Genomic DNA, 24,359 nt, shown 5'->3' on the forward strand with positions numbered 1-24,359 from the left:
CACACCTGGACGGTGCCAAGTTGGAGAATGCTTATTTTATAATCCTATGAATCATTCAGATTTGGTCATAGGAACCCTGTGGATTTTTCTGCCTCCTCCATATAAAATTGTGGGAGGAAGTGCATTTGCCAAGTTAGAGAGGCAGCCGGACCATCTATTTTCTCACTAGCATCCTTGGTCAACAGATTGCTTTTTCAGGGTCACTTCAAGTTCAAGGCAAAACCATGTGGCCCATTTGGCTGCCCAAGCCAATATCCTCTTGCTGAATGCAGTACGATAGTGGTTTCATACTGATATATTGACACTCTATCCCCTAACATTTGGCAGCAATGGAACTTGAGTTTGGTATACTTGTACTGTGCAGGTATTCATGTATTGCAGAATTCAGCGTGTCTGTTCTTGGATTCATCTGGATGAATTTCCCCTTCTCTTGGGTAGCATTGCCTAGTGAAAAAACAGGTTGGACAACCATAAGCCAAAATACTCAAAAATTGGGATCTCAGTAAACAATCCAACATGTAAACAAGTTGATTAAGTATGTTAGTGCACATTACTTCATTTGTTCTAAAGACTGTCAATCTCACTACATCCCCCCCCCCCCCCCGAATCCTGCTTCACAAACAGCTATAGGCAAAAGAACCTTCCTGTCCTGGAATAAATGCAAATCTAGTTAAACATGAGATATCCATCTCTGATTTCTTCATATTTTGGCAGATAGATGCCAAGCAGTATGGAATTGGTGCTCCATTTGTCCAAGGCTCCTATGGAACAATTGCTTCATGATCTTTAAGCAGCAAAAAAATTAGAAAACTTTGCAATACACGTAAACCTCTTCATTCTCACCCCCCCCAAAAAAAACCTGTAAAAAAGGGATCAGTACTAGTTATAGACCCTGGAATTGTGCAATATTCCTTTCTGATCTACTTAAAGAGGAGAAGGAGAAATGTTTACTAAAAAAGAGGGTCAGTTTGGTCTAATGGTGAAGGCACCAGGCTAGAAAGCAGGAGACTTTGAGTTCTAGTCCTGCCTGAGGCATGAAAACCGGCTGGGTGACTTTGGGCCAGTCACTCTCTCTCAGCCCAACCCACCTCATAGGGTTGTTGTGGGGAAAATAGGAAGAGGAGGGAGTATTAGGTATGTTCGCTGTCTTGAGTTATTTATAAAAATAATAAAGGCAGGTTAAAAAATCTAAAAAAAAAAACAGGACATACAACAGAAGAGCTGGGTCCACATTGTGACAACTAGAACAAATTAGCAACTGACCACAGGTAATATCCAAGCATCCAAACCTTGGGAATCACATTTTCAAGCTTTATAATCAGGGTATTACATAGGCTTTCAACCAATGCCTGAAGTTACAGAGATGCTGAAGTGGCTTTCCATTTCTATAGCAGAAATACAATGACTGGCAGATCAGATGAAGCCAGGAAAATTTGTGGGTGCTAATTTGGTTCTACCTGAACTGGTTAAATACAATATCGAATAGTGGGTGCTGATCTTAGTCACGCTCTTCACCACCATAGAGAGAACTATATCTCAAATGAATGGGGCCTCACTATTATCATCCCAATTTATAACAAGGGAGTTAAAGCAATCCTGTTAATTACCGTCCAGTCAGTTTATTAAGTGGAATTAACAAGTTAACATGCCACTCTGCCAGGAATTCCAGAAGTAGTTTGACCATGACAACATGTCATCAGCAGGATTGACCAATATTTAGTCCTTCAACATCAGCTGAAGAAAGAGCGCCAATCCTGGAGGAGCCTTATACATTGCCTTTTGTCAGCCCTTCAAGGTAGACCATACTAGGACGCCAGAGTTATTATAAGGTTACAGTAACAGAATTGTGCAAATCTGAAATGTGCCTCTTCCCTCTCTCCCTCCCCCCCTTTATCTTCATGAGAACTAGGGAGGGTCATGTCTGAGATGCTTACATTTCTGCTCTGGACTCAGATTTCTTTTATCTGACTGTTGCCTTGGTTGCAGCCCTTCCTCCTGTTCCTCAAGCTTATTCCTACTTCCCATTACACCTTTATTGATTTTAAGTCAGCCTTTGATTTATTATCTTGAGAAAGATTTTGGAAGGAATTAGAGACTTTCACAATAGAGCAATAGCTATTTGCACTTATTTGCAGATTACACAAAAATAACCATCTAAAAGTGTGCAGTAACCTTCAGAGTCAACTGGCTTGCTCAGTTGCTATAAATAAAGAAGCGACATTACTAGTATCTGTTGTTTAACTATTATATAAATACAGTGGTTAAGACCTCTAATAAACCATGCTTTCATCCACCTGCCATGGTAAATAGCTTCATTCCTTACTATATGCAGACGATGCAGCTATTCTTTCTATTTCAGAGGTAGGCCCCAGTGGCAGAGCATAGGAATTCCCCTAGCACAGTCTAGCAGATGGTCCCCTCTTACTACGTACAAGTGCTCCTCTTCTAGTTCTTCTGTGTTCCTTCCCTCTTTTAATTGAGAGTTCCAATTTGGAATTCTTTTTCTTTGTGCTCTCCTGTTGCTGCTGTTTGTTCTGCTTTTAATAAATACTTAACCGTATGATACGTATTACTTTGTCTGTAGCAGAAGCATGGTCACTAGCCAGAAGTTTTACAGCAAACAAGAAATCCATTAGACAGAAATGGTTGAAGATAGAAGTGTTAGGTACAGATATAGACTAGACTAGGAGAACAATTGAGGTGTGATTAGGGGCAAATACATGGAAAAAATTAACAATAATAATTAGCTATTTGAGTGCACTGCCCAATATAACATGCCACCAATTTAAATACCATGGGATAGGAATGATATGACTGAAACAGAAAGAAAAAATTAGTAGACTCAAGAGACATAAGAGAAGGAAAATGAAATGAGAAGAGGCCATCAAAGAGGCTGTTGTAACTTAACAAGAGAAGTAGGAAGATAGGATGGATCCTAGTAATATTTAAAAGGAACAGTTTTCATAACTTGAGGAGTATTGAAAATCAAGCTAGATATCAATTTATATTAATATTTTCTCTGAGCCCCCCCCCCCCCATTCTAGTCTAAAGTACCAAAGTAGGAATTCATATTTTTTTCCCATAGAGTATAAAGTATCTGAAGGGGGGGGAAAAGAACAATCTCTTTCCCTCTGCACCATTTTTTCTTAACATTTTTTTCTTTCCCTGAGTACATTTCAAATTCAGATTGCAGCTATTTTCTGTGAAAAATCAACCTGGTATGGAAAACTTTCATGCAGTTGAACATTATATGTAATTTGACTTCTGGGGGATGAGTCAAAGATCTGTAGATGATTTATCCCTAAAGAGTAAATGTATTGTCCTTCCATTTTGTATTTACAACAATTCTGTGAATGAGCTTAGCATTGAGCAGTGATCTTCATAGCTGGTTCCTATCAGGCTTCAAGATTATTGATAGGGTTAAAAAATATGTTTAGCTCTTGCAGAACTCCACAAGTGTTACAGTCTTGACAGGACTGTATGTGGAAGGATATGAGGCAAGAGTCTTGTGAATGCTGGTATTTCCCCATCACAATTTAGCTCTACTCACTTGCAGGCAAACATCTACACAGACCACAGTTGTAACCATATAAATTCATAATTGCATTTCTGAAGGGACTTCCTGAAGCACTTATAGTAACCTGCTGGCCAATTTAACCTTCATTTCCACCTGCTCAATAACTTTACAAATAGGCACAGAAGCAGTGAGGCTGAGGCTGATTTCACAGTGTAGGCAGCTTGACAGCCACAATGGGAGACTCTAAGGTAACCTGCTTCTAAACAGGTTAAAGCTTTAAAGGTGGGAGGGATGGGAAGACAACAGCAAGCAGTGTGACTCATAGAATATAGATGTTGTGTGTTTCAACAGCCTTATTGCCACCAATAGTCAATGACTATCAGCCTTGCTAGGTAGAACAGACAAGAAGCGTGCCCAGAGGTAGGAGCTCTAACTTTATTGTAAGGTTACATTAACAGAATCTTGCAAGTCCGAAACTACACATCTCCCCTCTTACTTTTACAGCCCAAGAAACTAGGGAGGGTCCCTTCTGAGACATTTGCCATGCCCCCATTCCTTCTGCGGACTCAGCTGCCACTTGTGTGACTGTTGGCTAGTCTGTGGTTCTTCCTCCTGTCTCCCAACTGAATTTTGCACTGAGTAAGATTTCTGAATGGTCTTTAAAGGCAGCCCTGCATGGAGGACTGCATTACAGTAATTCATGCATGGGTAACTGACCCAAGGTCTTCTCCAGATGGAGTAATTGGGTACTTCCATATAAGGAATCTATGCCAGTTTGAAGGCAGCTCTGGATTTTTGCATTTCCCACAGTGTCAGCAGTGCTTGAGAGCTGAGCTAATTTATTTTTGGTTCAGCTGCAGAAGTTGCAGTTGCTGTGAACCAATGGCCTGCTTTCCCTTTTGGAGGATTTCTGGCCTCACCTCTCTTCCTGGAGTCTGAGCTTCTGCTCTTCTAAGGGGAAGTCTAACTTGATGGCCAGATTGAAGAAGCAGGGGTGAAACTGACTGAAAAGTATTTTTCCAGAGTCTTCCTTCTTGAGCACTATTAGATTTTCTTTCTTTTGAGAGACGAGAGGGATTTTAGTGCTGCTCTGAGTTCTCAGCATTTCAGAAGTTAAGGCAACCATAGCTTGCCTCCAAACTGCTTCTGAGTGTTTGGGGAGTGAAAGTGGTAGTAGCGTGGAAGTGCCCATAGTTGATATCATCATTTTAAGCTGAGAAGAAGCATTCTTGGCCACAGCTGCTGTCTAAGATTCTTCCATTTGCTCAAGGAATGGGAACTTGCAGATTGTATTCTTGGTACTCCAGGAATACACTGAGCAGCATTTCTGTATGGTCAGGCTCCAAGGCTGGCACTGATCCATCTGAACAGACAACTGCTTCTGCTTCTTCCAGTTTCCAAATACAGACATTTATAGGCTAAAGCAGAATCAGTGTGGCAATTAAAGTGTTGATTCCCTTTAAGTCCCCTCTTGATCATAAAGCCCATTGGCTTACTTTGGGCCAGTTGCTTTCATTCAAGTTGAGACTGTACAGTTAAAATGAACAGAGGCTTTCTGAGGAAAGGGGGCATAGAAATGCACCGAACGATGAATCCAAAGTAGTTTGGGTTTGTTTTCCTCCTCATGTACTGCTTTCCATCTATACCTTCCTCCTCTTTGCTGTCACTATTAGATGCAGACATGCCGCCCCTGAGGTGGCATTTTTTAATTCTGCACATAATGCAGGGAAGTCACTCATAAGGAAAAATAATGAAAGATATGGCAATGGAGGGATGGAGGTGCCTATGTTCATTAAAGGAAAGATAATCCAGATATGGCTCTGAATTTGAATTCATTTCTGAAAGTGGTATGTGCATCTGACTGTAGCCAAAACAAAAAGTAATTAGAGCCACATAAATGACTTGGAATGCCCCCTCCTGCGTCTCTGATGAGTATAATTTAATTAACAATCTTTTCGCTTGTTGCTACCTTTTGGTACATGCTTTGGAGATGTAAAAAAGGAAATTATGATGTGTTTTATTTACACACTGTAAGAAAATGCAATTCCATTTCCCAAAGAAGGAAGTTCTGCTCTTTGCAGGTGTCCATTATTATTATTTTTTTTCTTCTTCGGTCATGAGACTCTTGGAGGGGAATTCAACAGTCCTGTACTTCCTCAAATGGTGTTAAGTAAAACTCCAAAGAGGGGTGGATTGGAGGACTTTCTGCGCAGAGTGATCCTTGTGCCTAGTTTATTTGTCTCTTCTCCTGAACATTTGAAATGAACATTTGTTCATTTGAAAACAGCTGTAATTCTGAAGCCAGGGGGCCTCTGTTGATTTTACTTTGTTGAGGAATTGTGTATTTTGTCAGTTTAATGATTATACAAGAAGGAGCCAATGGTCACTAAGCTCTAGAGCAGGAGCTTTTGCAGGTATCAATCAGCTAGACAGGTTGGGGTAATTTAAATAAGCAACTTAATAAGGATGGAGAGTTTGATTCTCTATTAATTGTCCTAGTGCCTGGAGTTAGGGTCTGGATGGAGATCCAGCAGCTTCAATAGCTATGAGTGCATCTCAGTTGGACCTATTAACACCACTGCTTCTAGAGCTCCACAGAGATACAGAGGGATGCAGCTTTCAGTGAACAGGCAGATACAGTTAGAGGTGGATAGTCTCAGAGATATCCAGATCCTGAGCCATACAGGGCTTTAAAGATGATCACAAGCACCTTGAATTGCATCCAGAGTCAACTGGTTACTTGAGGTAGGGGCCACTGCTTATGATCTAAGCCTTGGCGGCAAAAATGTTGCAGTTTTTTTCTCTCTCAGAGTGAGATATTTGTTTTGATTAACATCATTTATGCTTCTTGGTGGATAAGTATAGTATAAGTGTTTTACAGTCTGTGTTACTGTTCTTTATCGTTGTAAGATTTTTCTTATTATTTTAACCTGTTTATGGAGGTTGGGTATGTATGCCACTCAGAATTGGTCACAATTGGAGTAGCCTATAGGTCCAGTAAAATAAATACATATATTTAAAAAATCATTCCCAATCATTCCCAAACTCCTTGTTTTTGTCAATTTAGGGTAAAGACAATTTTGGTCCCCAACATCTGTATCAAAAATCGACTTGTTTGTTCAAAGAAACTTAAAAGCCTCTGTTGCAATATTGCAAAGTGCAATTTTCCTGAAATCAGCAGCACTAGCAAAGATGGGAGTTAATCATTTCATCTATTTCTTTTTCCTTTATCTAGGCCTCCCAACTTTAGCAGCCAGCAGAAGGTGGTTGTGATGGAGGCAGTCTTATGTTTTCTCTCTGCTTTGTGTGTTTTAAATCTGAAGAAACAGATTAAACCCTTTACCACAACCATCATTCCTTTGTTCAGAATGAGAGCCTCAGTGACTGCCTTTGAAATCATACTGCCTTCTCCTTCCCTCCCTCTGTCTCTCAGGAAGGTTGGTCACAGATTTTTATCTTACGCCAACATCTTCTTAAATGCCACAAGTAGGATCAGATAGAGGGATGCGTATAAACAAGGCTTTGGAAAAAGCCTTATTCAAATAATTTCCATTGATCCAAAGCATAAAATACTCTACGTCAAACTTCCATCCAAACTTGACAAAAGCATTGGTTGATGGCAGACCCTGATGACTGTTTGCTAACTTTTGTATTTTAAATGATCACTTGGTCTAAAGTGGTGATGGTCACGTTATTTGGCAAGGATGGTGTAAATCAGGTGCAAGCAGGGATTTGCCGTTCAAGCCTGTATGTATTCCTTCTGCATTGTGTCTTGATGTGATTTTTGCTGTGCCTTTCCTTAGGGCTCAAAAGGCTGGAGAAACAGGGGCAGGGCGCTACTAAAAAGGTAGACTTGCCTCAGTTCCACAGCCAACTCAGTGTTCTTCATGTACCACTCAGGGTCCAGGAAATGGGGCATGATGAAGTGTTTGAATGTATACTTTCTCATTAGCATTATAACAACTCACCAAGAACCATGTAGTCGTCCATTGGGAAGACACTCTGTCTTTGGGCTTTTTGATATTTGTGGTTTTTCGATAGGATGAGAGCTGGCTGGCTAATCTATTGGGCTATTGTTCAACCTGGCGATTCTTAACTGTAAATGGGAGGATGAATCTGAAATCTAGATTCACTGCTTTGTCACAATTAACTATTCTGCAAATTAAGATATCCGAGTTGAAAGAACTCTTAATTGTGCCAGCTTCTACTGAATGACAAAGAAACTGTTGCCTTTGGAAGAGGGGTTATCTTTCTTCTACTTTTCTTTGCCGCACTGATGCAAATCAAGCTGTTGAAGTGCTTAAAAAAGAAGGATTGAAAAAGAAAAAGGATACTAATAGAGCTGAGCTGGTCTGCACTGTATCCAGTGCCAACCTCCACTTGGTTCAGTCTATCTGTTTGTATCTACAGTATCTCTTATTTGTACATAAATGCAAATATTACAAATAATCAGAACCACCTGTGACCAGCAAGGAAACCAGATACAGATAAAAGCTCACTTTTTCCTTTTTTTAAAATATATAATTTTATTAAAGATTTTTTAAAAAAGAAAATAAAAACTAATACAAACTAATATAAAGTAAGAAAAGGAAAAGAAAAAGAAATCAGAGAGAAAGCTAAAAGTGCAAGAAAAGAAAAAAAGTAAAGAAAAAATAGAAAAGAAAGAAAAAAGGTTCAAAGAAGTAGCTTCCAATTTTCTTTATAGCAGTTATAAGTGAAATTATAAGTTTACCTCTTACTCTATGGTTACAAGATACTTCCCTTCTTTCTATAGTCTATCCTGTCTAATCATCAAAACCATAAATAATAAGTTCATTTTTTTCCGTTTCAGGCAAAATGTCAATAATGGATTTCCAGTCAGCAATAAATGTAGATATTGTCTTTTCTCTAATCAAAGAAGTCAATTTAGATATCTCAGCAAGTTCCATCATTTTGGCCAACCATTCTTCCATTGTGGGTAATGTCGAATCTTTCCATCTTTGTGCATACAATAATCTTGCTGCAATTATCATGTATAGAAACAAAGTTCCATAACTTTTTCCGATTGTTGTCCCAGAAGAAAAACCTCTGGTTTCAATTGTGTGTTAATCTTTAAAATCCTCTGAATCAGTGTCTGTATTTGAATCCAGAATTTTCTAGCTTTTTCACTTGTCCACCAAACATGAGAAAAGCTCACCATTTCCCACTGCTTTGAAAATTATAGTGAATGGAGTATTCTATTTTTTAACTTTTATAAGGATGTAAAAGAAAAAGTGGTTTTACAGTACAGAGGTTATATTTGAAACACAGATACGTTCAGAATACATTTGGGTTTTGTTCAGGCTATTTACATAGGAATGACCTCTTTCTATCATGTAAGCTTCTGTTAGACTTTGCATTGCAGTCAGCTGGACCTCATGGTTTCATGTGTCCCTCTGTTAAAAACAACCAACCTTGCTTCAGTGCACATATCATATTTGCAAGGTGGGGCAAGGAGAAGGTAAAGCAGGACTCTTCCGACTATCATGGAAGCATTTCAGAAGTAGGTGCCTCTCATCATCCAGGACAGGTACAACATGTGCTAAAGCAGAGAAGACCTCATGCATGATATATGCATGCCCTCAAAAGTAACACTTCTTTGAATATAGTACGATGTAAATGAACACACACACTGCTTTAAAAGAAACTGTTTCTTGCTTTGAGCCAGGCACATTCTCTCTTTTTTGTCCCCCTCTGTTGTCAGATTTGTAATTCATGTTATTCTCAGTGAATCATTTGATTGACACTAGTCTACAAATATTGCTGTATACATATGCTGCATGTAGGCATATATCATATACTATAAAGCGAGATGGATTTATTTAATGCAAACATAAATTTGGGGGAGGAAATAAGACATTTTATTGGATATGGTAAATATTTGTTCCAGGCAAAAAAGAGAGGAGGAAGGAAGTTAGAAGAAAATAAAGTATGTTAGTTGCCAGAACACACGAACACACACACACACTGTTCAAGGACAATTTATCCTTGTAGAAAATATGCCTTCTCTTCCATGTAGGCTTGTGAGTGTGTTGGCTAATCATTCCAGAATACTAACTTTGTTTTTGCCATTTAATTTTGATTTGTTTTGGCTGTTGGTGTTCAAACTGCATTCCTAACAAATGGCATGAAGTGCATTTCCATTCTTTCTACTATGTTTCTCAGCAAGATATGTGGTTATCTTGTTTGGACGGGCTGCTTTGTGAGGACATGGAAGCCCTTACACTGAATTGTCACTCTCTAAGCCCCACAGCCACCCAATCTAGCAGTTGAAAATGAAAAAACAAACGAACAAACATCAGTGGGAAGGTTTTGTTCTCACATTAGCAACTACTTGCCTCTTAGACTTTGAGCAACCTCCTGCTCTCCAGGTGTGTCGGACTGTAACTTCCAGAATTTGCAAACAGCATGGGAATTGTAGCCCAAAATATTTTGAGGTCCCCAGATGTCTTCACTTGGATTTGTGTGTAGGGAGGGAGGATGGCTTTGTTTGAAGAGAGAGTATGTGGATCTTCATGTACTTTGAATATGGTCAATATGGATACAGCTACCATATCCTAGGCTGTATTCATGCTATGTGCTGAAGTATTTTTTTTTCATCTCATAATTGAAAGTGCATGTCAAAGTACCTGGTAAACCTTGTCAAGACTGAGAAGCTCAGCAGAATCGGACCTGGCTAGAACCTGGAGAGAAATCTGCCAAGCAGGTCCCATGAGGTGATTGAGGCTCTGTCTTGCCTGGTTATCTGGAATGAGTTTGCACCTGTGCATCCTGATGAAGTAGATAGGGTTCTTGGAAATGTCAGCTTGGCCACCTGTAGACTGGATGCATGTTCTTCCTAGTTAGCCAAGGCTTCCTGGAAGATGATATGCAACTGGATTCTGGTGCTGGTGAATGAATTCATGAATTCATTCTTGAGAGAAGGGGTGGGTCCACTGCTTCTTGGAGAATAGATGGATTACCCCTCCCCAAGAAGCCATTGCTGAATCTGGCCATTTTGGGTAACTTCTGCCCCATCTCCAATCTTCCCTTTTTAGGGAAGGTTGTTGAGAAGGTGTTCACACTGCCACCTGGAAGAAACAAATCATCTGGACCATTTTCAGCCCTTAGCACAGACCAATACAATACGGATCACACTTGTGGATGACCTGTGGAGGAAGAGGGATGGGGTGGTACATCCATTCTAACTCTCCTTGATGTCTCAGTGGCTACTGCTAACTTAGATCATGGTATCCTTCTGGACTGGCTTTGGGGCTTAAGAATGGGAGACACGGTTCTGGACTGGTTTTCCTCCTTCCTTTGGGTTTGGTTCCAGTCAGTGTTGATGGGTGGGGGAGAGATCTAGCTCATGCCCTCTCCTCTGTGGGGTCCCTCAGAGCTTGATGCTCTCCCCACTCCTATTTAACCTTTACATGAAGCCACAGGGTAAGATTATCCAATGGCACGGGGTGGGGTATCATCATGATGATACTCAGCTATGCATATCTTCCAGGGCCAATCAAGTGATGCTGTGGTGATTCTATCTCAGTGTCTGGAAGTTGTGGGGATCTGGATGGGGAAAAACAGACAACAGCTCAATCCTAGGAAGATCAAATGGCTTTGGGTTTTAAGGCTTTCTGGATCCATTGATTTTCTATCTTTGGTTCTAGATGGGGTTGCACTGCCCCAAACAGAACTGGTATGCAGTTGAGGATCAGGTGATAGCTCTGGCCAAGAGATCTTTTGCGAAACTTTAGTTTGTGTGCCTATTGTGCTCTGCTTGGACCAGGAAGCATTGCTCATGGTCATTCATGCCTTAGTCACCTCCTGAATGAATTCCTGCAACATGTTCTACATGGGGCTGCTCTTGAAGATCATCCAGAAACTGCAACAGTTCCAGAATGCAGCTTGTGGTCAATTATGGGCACACCATGTATGCCATGTTACACCTCTGCTTCCCAAGCTCATGATTATGACATTGCAGGGAGCTGTGGTCATGTGATTGCCATTTGCAACCTTCCCTACCAGCTTACCACAAGTAAACTCAATGGGAAAGCCGGCAGGGAAAGTCACAAATCGCTCTGGTAAGTTGCTCCCACTTTTTCTCCCGCCTGCAACACTTCCCCTGCACTGGCCCTCTCAGGCCCTCCCCTGGCCTCCCCCACCCCCTTGCAGCACCCCCCACCCCCATGACATCCCTCCCAGGCACCCCCATGCTATTTACCTAAGACTCCCACCTCTTCCCACTTAATGACCGGCACATCTTGGGGTTACGAAGGCAACTGGGACTGCTTGGGATTGCCATCACTAAGCGCTGTAGTCATGTGACATCATGCTTTACAACCACATTGCTTAGCGACAGCAATCCCAGTCCCAATTGCTGTCATAACCCAAGGACTACCTGTACAGCAGTGATGAGACTTGCAAGTTATTATAGCCCATCTCAGTAAAAATAATTTTAGCTTTCCTGTGGAGTTGATTTCCTGGTCTGGTCCACCTAGTGGAGCTGACACTTTTTCTGTCACAGCACCTTCCTTCTGGAACAGCATACTCCCTGGGATTAGGTTGGCCTCAACCCTGCTGGTCTTTCAGACAGTGCTGGAGACCTGGATGTACTCCAGAACATGGGGGTGGGGAGGTTAGGTGGCCCATGAGACATTATTGTTACTGATGAATCTTCATTGGGTTTGTTCTTGGCGGCCAGGATGAATGTTATGCTTTTGGTGTTGCTGTTTTTTTTGTATTGTTTTTAATGTGCTTTTTGTTGCCCAGAGGATAAATAAATAAATAAAATTCCCAGGGTTAAAAAAAAATCTCACTCCTGTAAGAATGCCAAGAAAACTGCATGATTGTGTTCCTGTGGTCACCAGAAGCTTTCAAGTCATGAGTGTTTTTAACACTTATTCCATAACTGCACGGTGAACCTATTGCCCATGGAATTATAAAATCTGAGATGGATATGAAGACAGGCTGCATGTGTGTTTGTGCAATAAATACTAGTCTGTGTTACTACAGGTCATCTTTATTAGATGAGTCAGGGATATTATAATTGCTTTATAGATAAATCACTCTCTGAGGATAACATTTAGTGTAATATTTTATTCACAGAAAGGGTTAGAGTAAGGCCAAGTTTTATTATTTCTCTCAACTTATCTCTTAACAGCTACAGCTATAAGACTCTTTCCTTGTCAGCTTTTTCTTCCAGCTTGAACATAAATTTGTAACCAGAAGCAAAGGAACCAAATATTTCAATGGCAGTTTGTACATTTACTTTTAAGTGTCATATTCATTGGTTTATGGTGCTTTTCTCCCACAATCCCCTGTTTAGGGCATTTGAAGCAAAGTAGTATCAAAAATGCTATAGAGACTAAAACTGAGCAAGAGCAGTTATTGTGTTACTGTATTCGTTACTGTAACCCCAAAGTAGCAGAGGCTCTCCAGTTCTGTAGTGGGTTAAATAATAATGCATTTACCGGCTGATCGTTGCTAACGCTTGACATCTGGTATCATGATACCGGAGTAAAAAGCTGAGGCGGGTTTTCAAGCATTAGTGTTTCGATGCTGATGGGATTTACTTGCTAACAGCAGCTTTTCACCAAGTCTTGCTCCTCTTTTGGTCTCTGGTGTTCTCTCCATCCTGTGTTCCCCATAATCCTTTCCTCTGCTGCTTATTCCTGCCTCCTACTTAAGGCCTCCTTGAAACAGATGTAAAGGCTATCTCTTGGGAGAAGTATAGTCAGCCTGGAAGTTCCCTCTTAATAGCTGATCTTGAGTCAGCATGTTATGCGTGGCTGGCTGAAGCAAAGTTCACTCTGAGCAACTCTTGTTCCCACAGTGAAGCGGCACAGGAAGGACTGTACAGCTTAACCCTGATCTTTTGGAACGCTAGCACCTGCAGCATTGCTAAAGGTCCTGCATCCTAGGATCATCTTATGGACTCCCAAGGCATAAGGCCTTCTCAAGGTCCTCATGTCAGCTGTATTGGGGTGGAGCACCTCAGTCTGATGTAGGCAGAGTCTTCTCTGATCCTGGATTACTAGGGATACTGAAGTTGAGTACTCCTTCAGATTGCATACCCCTCTGAACATTGTGATGCAGTGCTTAGCTCAGAAAAAAAATGCTAACGTCCTGTACAAAAGATAGGTATTTGTGCTTTAATAGCCAACGGATGCAGGAATTGGACAGAGTTCCTAACAATGAGTTCTACTTCATCATTTAGGAACGTTATTTAATCAGGCAAGCACTGGAAGTTTTGCGTAGTGATTTCTGAAGACCAGACCAGAACATCTTATCCTCAGCATACACCAAATTTGGGGTTGGGTGAGGCAATGATCTGTTGCTACTTCCAACCTGGGTCCCGTCTCTTCCTTGTAATACTTAAGGTGCACAGGTAGTAGATATAATCGTGTTATATGTTGCCCCATCTCATATGCCAACAGCTAGGAACATGAGGTGTAAGTAAACCCTTGTGTAGGCAGGGTGAATCTGCTGATTTTGGTTTCTTTTCTTTTCTTACTTCTATGAATCATTCTGAGTTCTCTCAGTTTCTTCGTTTTCCCTCTGTAATTTGCCACATTCATGATCTGCATTTTTTAGAAAACATGTTTATTAAAATTTATATGCAACTTCACATTTCTCAAATGTATTTTCTTTGCAATTTTTCTATTGTATACAGTTTTGCCAATTTTCCTTTAATATAATGCATTTTTATAGGTGATTTTCATGAATATGTACATTTTCATGCCAGCTTTAGTATACATTCCTGGCAAAATGCACTGCAGATTTATAGAAATGCAAATGTCAAACCGTAACTTGTGTTTAGTTCATCAATTTGTTTGAAATATGAAATTAGCTAATTTTCCATGCAAGGGGAAACTGATTTGTTCCCCATCCCTATGCAGAGCACAGTAACATCATGCTGTGCCTTATGTATGTTGGACTTTAAAAGGGAGTGGGAGAGAAAGAGATACGGGACAGTAATGGCTTCCTATCTTTCTAGTTCCGGGAATGTTTTTTACATCAAACTCATAATTTTTTTCAAGTAATCCCAGCTGTCATGTCTTTATAGTTATGTCTCATGTATCAGCACATTTGCATCCTGTTGTATAACAGAACATAGAGTGAAGCATTTTTTTTAGAAGCTGCCCAAGGCTAAATGTCTTTGTGAGTGCAGGTCAAATTTACCTCCTCAGGATTATTTCACAATAGGTGAGGGGGGGGGAAAATCCTAGCAAGTATATAAATGATGCAAAGCTAATTCTCAACCATTTTGCTCTTCCAAATGCATAAAATTAATTTGCTTAAGCATTTGAGAAAGACCCTTAGTATTTCCAGGTGACCAAGCTGCAAGATTAAAGCAAACTGAATAAATGATTATGACGGTGATTGCTTCATTTCATAGCCCCTCAGTGTAGACTTTGCCTTCAGAAGAAAAAAACAACCCTTGCTAACTGAATTGTGCCATTTACATAGAAAATACCTGTCTCTCTGAAGTGACAGATGATTTATATGGCTTGACAACTGGAAACACTCTTGCATAATTCTGATGCAACTTGGGAAAAAAACTCAGGGTTTTTTTGTTTTTTGTTTTGCTGTAAAAATAAGGTGCACATGGGAAGAAAGGCAAGAAGGCAGGGAGGACTTACGCTATATTAAAATAACTCCTGCTAGTGCAATTCTGTATTACAAGCTTATCTTGAGTTTATATTATTTTTATTGGTTTCTCCGCCCCTCCCAAATATTGGGAATTACAATCTGTTGAAATCCTGAGAATTTCTGTTAAGGAATCCCACCATCAGGCTATGTTTTTCAAAAGTCTCTTGGAAAGGACTAAGAAACTAGATTAACTGTGGGGAGCAAGGAACAAACAAACATCTGAGTTCATACGATGAACAATCAGGCATTCTGGTCCCCCAAATTCCAGTGGAGCAAAATAAAGCTATTGCCTTCAGTGGTGAGGCCAGAGTGGTTCTAGACCACCAAGACCCATTTCTCGAGTTAACAATGTGCCTCTGAGGCACTGTTTCTGCTTGGACACAATTCACCTGCATCTACTTGGGCTTGAGTATTACAGGGCAATTGCCAAGTGTATGTTATAGGAGAAATAGTAGTCTCTAGGATTCATATGCATTTCTATTTTTTTCACAGCCCACAGTGCTGACTTTGAAGAATTCTGTATGAGGAGAAAGGGGAAGGAACAGAGGTAGAGATGGAGTTTTATCTTCAGATGACTAAGGCAAAGAAATGGAGCGACACTTGATGAAAGTCTTCTTCATCGTTTTTTTAAAAAGTTTTTTTTTTTGGTGATGAGGAGCTCTGATTGAAAGATCTGCCCTATGAAAGTATTAGAGCTAATATTAAGATATGGTAATAGCTATCTTAATTTAAGTGGTAAATGTAAAGTATTTAGCTACAGTGGGGTACAGCTCAAGATTCAGAACCCAATGTTTTTGCTTATCCATAACATAGTGCATGTGAGTACAGCCAATAGTGTTTTATTCAGTAAACCTCAGTTAAGTCACGGTGGCCAAAATATCAATGACCATTCATTTTCATCTCCTCTCAGGCTTTCATGCCCTGTTCCTGATCTCTTGGAGGCAAAATATTATTTTTATTTATTCATGTTTTAAACTTATTAGCAATTAATAAGTTAAACACATTAATTAATATTAATAGTAATGTTAGTATATTAAGAAGGCCTTGCAGTTACTGTTCCCCATTCCCTGTCCCAGCTTTGTTGATACAGCACAATCAGCAGGACAGGGGTTTTCCTCCATTCCCTCTTTGGTGCTGCTCCGTCCCGTGTGCAGACATTTCAGGACCTGGGTCCCTGATTATGGAATTCTCTTCCTTTCCTACTTTGGTCCCCTAGATCTTTGGATGCATTTAAGAGACATTTGGAAAAACAAAAACTATTTAATAATCCAGACTGATTGGTGGAAGAGGTTGTGAGTAGATGCTGCAAATGGCAGGTAGAAAATTGAATGGTAGGGCTATCCTGTTGTAAATTTTAATAGTAAGATCAGATATCAAGGTGCCAGGTTATAGGTGTAAGATTTTATACTTGTATAAGTGTTATTTTTATGTCAGTCATAAATATATCATGATGTGTATTGATTTTATATGTTGCTCTAAATTTTACTCTTGTTTTTGCTTAATTGATCATTTTAATTGTGGTTGGTCTGTGCCCCAGCTGGGGGAGGGGAGTGTTATGTTTTAAATAAAATTGTTTGCTTGTTGTTAATGTATATAGTTCTTTTTCTACTGTCCTGCCAAGTTTTCTCTTTTTAGCCATATCTACTTTTTGAATGTAGTCTTAAGCATGCCACTGGGGAGGGGGGTGGGTCGGTGGTGGGGGGAATGGTGGGAATCAAGCGATCAAAGTCTTGCTTCTTCTGCATGTGTGTTGACATCACATGCATGTCCAATAGGATGGGCTTGTGACTGCCATCTTTCTTTTTTTTGACCCTGCTGCGTGCCAGAAATTAAATAAGGCTCTTAACCCAAAAGAGATTGCCCAAAACATGCATTTTAGTTTATCCTTTGACAACGTTTAGAGCAATACCTTTAAAACAGTAATGTATTCTCTTTCTGGTTGATGAATAGAAATCACCAGATATCTAATATTATATATCACTGCCAAGGAAAGTTTGTGGAAGTGTCATGCATGTAACTCTTGAAACCTTAGATTTTGTTGGGCACTACATATAATATGCTATGGGGAGCTGCACTTCCCCCCCCCCTTTTTTCCCTTTGCTTTAGTAAAATTGCTGACATTATATTTATTTATTTTTATTTATTTATGCAATTTATATAGCTGCCCATCTCACCAGCAAGTGACTCTGGGCAGCATACAACAAGGCTAAAACAATCAATAAATACATTAAAAGTTATAAAAACCAACTAAAACAAAAAATAACAGAAGGAGGGATGTTAAAAATAACAGAGCTGCCTCACTAGCTCGCTGTCCTCTGGGGTCCCCAGGCCATCTATTGTATATAGATGGAAGGGCTGCGCAGTGCTTTGGACTCATTTCTTCTACATGCTGTGTCAGCATCTATCCATTCCTGAAAGCAGCCATACCACCACAGGGAAAGATGTGGCTGCTTTAAGAAACTGCAGACAGATATTTATATTTGTATGGGTTGCAGAGCCCTAACTGATACAGGTTTTTTTCTAAACCACATTCACTGAAGTAGTATAGTGAAGTGGAGAATTAGAGAAAGCTGCTGTTGTAATACTCTCAAACTGCAACTGAAAACATTACCATATTCAAATCTTTGGTTGCAGGTTTCAGTCATCTCGTTCAAGTAAGTGAAGGAGCTGAATAAGCCATTTCTGCTGCAACCTGGGCAAATTGAGATTCAGATGTTTGCCTGCATCGGTAACTTTTGTTAATCACTCGCCTTTGTTAAAATTTAATGTAGAATTCTGAGTATAAGGACTCAGAATAGCAATAACACCCAAAACATTTTGCTGGCCCTTACAGCCAATCTCCCTTTCTTGTATTATTGCAGAACACTATTTATACATTATGTTTTCATCTTCTCACTGGCAGACCCCATTTTATGGAATAGAAAGAGGGATGCTCCTACTTTACAAGTATTTTGAGAACAGGTCAAAGTACCCTGTTTCCATGAGTGTTTGGCCCCCAGGTTATTGAATGGCACCTTTGATACACTGGTTTTGTTTTTAATGCATTTTTTCAGGACTTTGTTGTATGCAACCCAGAGTCTGTTAGGATTGGGAGTGGTTATAAATGTTGTAAATAATCTATTCCCCAGTTTGGGGGCCTTGGAACATGTGCTTTGTGGGTTTATGTGTGTTTGTGCATTACAATTAAAGTCCTACTTCTAACTCCTTTTTGATCCCTCTTTCATAGGAAGAAGATCTGGGGTCTTCACTAGACCTGGGGTGCAAAGCTCTAGATGACCAGTAGAAGGCAAGAGATACAGAAAACTCTGCTATCTATTGGCCATCAGGATTTCTGCAACCCAGATCTGGTAACCCTGTTGGAAATCCAAGAACACATCATCACATACATAGTCCATCATCTAATCTAATTTAGGCTTGTCAGTTCCCATAAGACTTTTTAAAAATAAACCTTAGGCCATCCTAAATGTGAAGTTTTAATGCATATGAAAATCATCAGTGGAACAAATGAAAATATTTAGGAATGATTGCAAGTAAAACCCCTAGTTCATACATAACAATTCAAGGCAAACTGGCGGTTGATTATTGACAGCTAATCAATAATGCGGAGAGAGAGGAAGAGAGAAAGACTAGACAAATTCCAACCACACCTCAAAACAGAAAATACTGTCTCACCTTTGGTTTTTCCCAAGGAACAGAACTTAAAAGGGGAGGATAAGTTAACAAAAGGAAAAAGCTTTGCAAATAAGTTTTGACTTAGTTCTCCTCTGAGATTTCTATCGTTAAATCTTGGGAGACAAAACAAGCACATAACCATCATGGTTATTGTTGAAAACAAACAACAAACCTGAACTATTTCCTAACACAGTGGGTTATGGTCTGATTTTAGAATGAGTGTGAACTCTAGAGATGGGAAGGACCATAACAACTTTGTTTCTAAAGCATGCTCTGCTCTGTTGGACGGGCTCCTCCATAGACTGGGTTTCTGGGGTTCTACCCCAAAATCTTGTCTTGAGGACAAAAGTACCCCTTTCTGCCATAGAATGTTTTGTTGCCACTACCACATGGCACCTGGGCATCACAGGATGTGACAGAAGGTAGATCTGTAATGCTGGTGCCCAGGTAACAACTTTGGGTGTTCTAATGATCCAGATTTGGCTACTTTCATACAGTTGTAGCGAACATATTTTGCCTAACATTTCTATAAATGTGGCAAGATGAGAATTGGACCAGATGACTCAGTCAAGTTTGGTGGCAGTTCTGGTTTTGTTTGATTCTTCCCATTTCTCTGCTCCCTGCCCCCCCCTCCTTTCTGCTTCATCCTGTTTCTCACCCATCACCATCTTTGCAATTTTTTTTTAAGGCATAAACATTTGTAGAAAACCACATTACTTATTAGGATGAGATGATGCAAGAGCTTCTTCCCCTGTTCCCCACTTTCTTTTAAAGCTCCTAGCTGCTTGCAGTAGCTAGAAAATGTGGTGCTTGTTTGTGGGATAAAAATACCTGGGAACCAGTAATATGTCAAGATATCCTATTTTGACATATCCCGTCACGCTGGGTGGATGTTCTGGTTTCGTAAGAACATGCAGTCAGATGTCCTAGTTCAGTACTTAGTACTTACTCTGCCAAATTTTATTTTCATGAGAAATTAGGAGGAGGCAAATTGGAATTCTAGTAATAATGTTAAAGAGCTTACATTGTCCTAGAACAGCAGTTTACAAGCTGGTGCCCTTCAGATAAGGTGGGATTACAGCTTTCAAAATTCCTCAACCAACACAGCCTATGCATTATGTTGGGTGCTGAATTCCGGGAGTTGTGTTCCCAATATCCCTGGAGGACCATGTCTTGAGAAAGACTGCCTTGGAGAAATAGCTGGAATCCTAGAATATGGCCTTAAAGTCAGATAATTGTATTGCTAAAACTAATCAGGTCTGGCTAACTATTTCTGTAGGAGTAAATGGGGGAACCCTATTCTAGCTCCACCGAGGAAAATATAATCTAACTATAAGAAGTTATTAACTGCAAGAAAAGTGCATGTATACTTGAAAGGAAGAATGCCTGACTATGAAGCTTACTCCCAAGTAAATGGAAATGGAATTACTGTAGAAAGGGGTGGTGCTTTGCAATGAAGAACTCTTTATTTTTGCATTTCTGCATAGTCATAAGACTTTAGTATGCTCTGAGATTTTCTCTCAGAGAAAAGTGCCAAAGACCCAGCATGATTTGTTGTTCAGCTGAGATGATACACTGAATTTTACGCTTCATTTTATTTTTGGTAATATTTACTTGTCCAAAAAAGCACAGTTTAGACACAGCATCTGATTTTTCTGTAAGGTCCTGACTTTCTTTAAATAGTCATAAGGAGAAGGAAGGAAGGAATATGAGCTTGTTGCTTGTAAATATTTACACTTTGCCTTTGTGCTAATGAGCCTTCACAAAATAAAAGCAAAAGATAGTATTTTGTGTTTGTTGCAGCTCAAAGTTTCCCTGTTTCTCTGCTAGATAATGGGAGCAATGAGCCACGTAAGCTCCAGATTCATGCTTATTGATATTAAGATTGGCACTTTCTGGATCATAAACTCCCCAGCTGTTCCAACTTGCTGATATAGCCTTCCTCAACCTGGTGCCCTCCAGATGTGTTGGAGTTCAGCTCCCATCATCGCAAGCCATTAGGCCTCTGATGATTTCCAGACAGTCAGACTGAACATCATGACCAAGCAGTGACTTTGTAGGATGAATCCTCAGGGATTTTGTAGCAGCTTTTCCATACATTTCTCTCCAATCTTCTTGTGTGTAGTCCTGATCAAAAGACATATGACTAGAATCATTTTAGTCATATTTTACTTTATTTTTAAGTTGGAAAAATTCCTAAACAATTAATAGGAAGTTAAACATTTCATTATCCTAATCTTCTTTCAAAAGATACGTATCAAAAACATTTTTATTCACGGGACATCAACCTGTAATTTTCTCAATTTCAGAGAAGGCCTGATCCAACTTGAATTAAAATCCAGTGTTGTTAGATCTAACCAGATTTAAGATTGTTTCATTAACAGGATTGTGAGATTAGCTGCAGTTAACATTTTAAAGAAGTAGTGTACTCTTAAATAGTTAGAAGTAGACAAAACAAGGGGAAAATGCCCTATATTCATCAGAAAACTTATCCAAATAACCTAACAGGATTTTAATATCCACTGTGTCTGTGCTTGCAAGATCTAGAATCCATTTGCTCAATGCTAAATAGGATATATTTTTTCACATAGAGGGGTGGGGAGAAATCCAGTATTTTTGGAAGGTGGCTACCAACTTAAATAGCAGAGGATTACAACGTCTTTTCTGCCACCACATAATAAACAGTGAGATTTTTTTACAGTAAAATTCAATCTCATAAATAATGTTGACTTTAAGTATGTTCAGTATTAATTGATGCCATGCTGGCTTTTCAGACTCTCATGGCTGAGATCAGGTAGAAACATTATCTGTGTTAGCTTAATCACAGAGACAGCAAAATGATATTTTGAGGCCTATGGAAAAAAATGCCCAAATTTCTGTCCTTCTTAGTGAAGGAAAAATATAATAATAAACTGAATGTGCAATCATTCATTTCCCTAGGATTAAGCCCATTGGAATGTAGTTAGATTTACTTTCAAGAAAATATGGCTTAGGATTATAGGATAAGGCTTCACTCTTAAACACAGATCCCTGAGTGTAAATTGAATTTAATTCAGTGGTTAAATTGAGCATAGGATTTTCTCCCCTTTCATAACTTAACCAATGGCTTACATATGCCAGGCTGGAATTATTGCCCCTTTTTATTTGTGGGGAGCTGAGTGTCATTAAGTAAAATATGTACCTTAAGGCTGATGGGGATTTAATGCCTTTATTTTGCTTCTTACTTGGGTAACTTTGACATTTTGCAGTTAAATGTTGGTAGTGTGATCTGAGAGGGTGACTCCAGAAGCCACAAAAGAGGAAATTGGGACTACGTGGATCGTGCAGATCATGAGTTACCCATTCACGCTTTAAAACAAAACATTCAAACAGGAGCCCCTATACACACCCAGGTTCTTATTTTCCTACAATTCCCAGGATTTGTTTTTTGCACGAAGCTAAGATCCTCCTAAGATCTAATCCGTCCCTCTTTTTCTTATTTTCCACTCCCTGCTTCTGTGCAACAGTAGTGGGTATGGATCCATTTTAGCCATTGTCTCTGTCTGAAACGGTTTTCTTGATGGGCAGACACAAAGCTGACCTGAGGCGGCTGCTGCTGATTCAACCCAATAGTTCTGCATTAAGTAAGTAGATAGCTTTATTTACAATAATTGATCAGCAAAAATGGTACAGCTGGAGGCCAATATGTTCTGCTGGCACTAAAAGTATTTATGGCATTAAGTTAGTAATTAAAGGCACTTAAGTCATTAAACTGCTAATAATTCTGGCAACAAAAGCCCCCGGGGTGGAATCAGAATCAGAATTCAATCAGATCGCCTTATACCTTTCCACATTTTTTGCAAAAGGGTGATCAAAACGTTGTATGCTTTAGTTTGGAACCCAACGTCTTTGTATTGTAGCAGCAGTATTCTTCTTCCTATGACAGGCATTTGCACATTTCCCCATTCAGCTGATTGTGGGTGCTATTCTATTTTAACCCACGTGGAAGTATGGTTTGAGGCCCATCTGCTACCGGCCCCTAGCCCAGATGATCCAAAGCTTGCCCACAGTATCCTTCCCTCCTTCAGTCAGTTCCAGGAACAAACTGTGAGTCAGCCTCACAGCTGAGCTCTTATTTAGCTAACGCTGCTGCTTCTCCTGCCGCTGCGGGTGCAGGATGCAGCTCTGCAACAGCTGCTGTCCAGGTGTGAAGCTTTGTCATTTTTCATTATCAGAGTGGAACCTTGCTTCCAAGGAGATGACTTGGGCAAAAGTTGTAGCTAGGCCCCAACTCTTCTGGTCACAGGGAATATTGTGAAATCAAAACGGTTTGGCAACAGTTTGCAGATTTGCATTAAAAAAAAGTCAGATTCATGGGTTTTTCTTTCAGTAAGAAGTATACTGCAGCGAGAAATAAGCTTTTGAGGTAGAGTATTTGTTTGCAAGAGAGAGAGAGAATAAATAGTTTCGGGGGAAGGGAGCTAGAATTGAGAGTTACTTCTTTTTTTAATTTTACTGGGAACCTCCTTTCAGAAGGATGCAAACCTATAAGCTACTAAAGGTCCCTGTCCTTTGGCCATGACTAATAGGTAAAACTTTGGAAATACTGCTGATCAGTTTGCTCTTAAAAATCACATTTGGTGTTGTGAGAAGGCAGGGAGAAGTGAGGGCCTCAAACGAACCATGTTTGCTAGGGGAGAGCGCTGTGCACCATGGGGCAGCCTTGGGGGGACGGCAGGAGGGAGGATGGGCAGAAGGCACACTCGCACCAGAGTGGAGAGGGACGGCAGGAGGGAGGAAAGACTGCAGGCAAGAGGCACGATCGCACCAGAGTGAAGAGAAACGGCAGGGGGCGGCTGTCGGGTCAAGTGGGGATTGGAATGTGTATTGCGCTGATTGGATTCGGAAAGTGGAATGTCTGCGGTTTTGCGGTTAATTAGCGGCGCTCCGGGGCGGTAAAAAAGGTGAGATTGTGAGCCAAGCCCTCGTAGGAGGGGGAGGACAGATAGGGGGTATAAAAACCTGTCAGACCTTGCTTCGGGGTTCCTCCATTGCTGCGGGAGGGACCCACCTTTGCAAACGTGCCCAATAAAAACTTCTGTCTACTGGATAACCGAACCCGTGTCTGTCGTTTTCTGACAGTGTAGAGTTGCTAGAAGGCCACGTTCAAGCCTTATTCTTTGTAGGGTGATTCTCAGTCTCAGATTTATGTGCACAGGAACTCCTTGTCCCCTGACGGGAGGCATAATCTGCCTCAGATAGTTTAAACATGGACTCTTATAAACCCCCAGCCTTTCTGGAGGGCAAAAGGTTAGGGAAGGGTGCTAGTTTGCTTATGTTCTCTCCTCACATTTTTGATTGTTGATAGTTTGTTTTGTGTAAAGAGCCTGAGATTTTCAGAAGCTCCTTTGCCTTTTCATCCTTTGAAGTCTTTCCTTCTCTACACACACACACACACACACACACCCTTCTCTCATGCTTGATTTCTAGACTCTGCTCAGTAGGAAGCTGTGATGAATGGTGAGGTGTTGCCCTGGAA

The 24,359-nt window shown here is 40.2% G+C and overlaps 1 long non-coding RNA gene across 3 annotated transcripts in view; it reads left to right on the top strand.

Moving 5' to 3' along the window:
* Positions 1-23,923, top strand: part of LOC148217018 (uncharacterized) — a 70,247-nt gene extending 46,324 nt beyond the window's left edge. For 2 of the 3 annotated variants that reach the window (XR_015795392.1, XR_015795389.1), the window contains exons 2-3: positions 15,662-15,716; positions 22,090-23,923. This is a non-coding gene — a long non-coding RNA (uncharacterized LOC148217018). The remainder of the gene's footprint in view (positions 1-15,661; positions 15,717-22,089) is intronic. The other variant, XR_015795391.1, reaches the window with a different exon arrangement.
* The last annotated feature ends 436 nt before the right edge of the window (positions 23,924-24,359 follow it).

Source organism: Python bivittatus, unplaced genomic scaffold, assembly GCF_059951505.1.
Source record: "Python bivittatus isolate LINGU-HERP-01145 unplaced genomic scaffold, Pbiv_v1 ctg000020_np1212, whole genome shotgun sequence".
In the NCBI taxonomy this organism is placed as follows: domain Eukaryota; kingdom Metazoa; phylum Chordata; class Lepidosauria; order Squamata; family Pythonidae; genus Python; species Python bivittatus.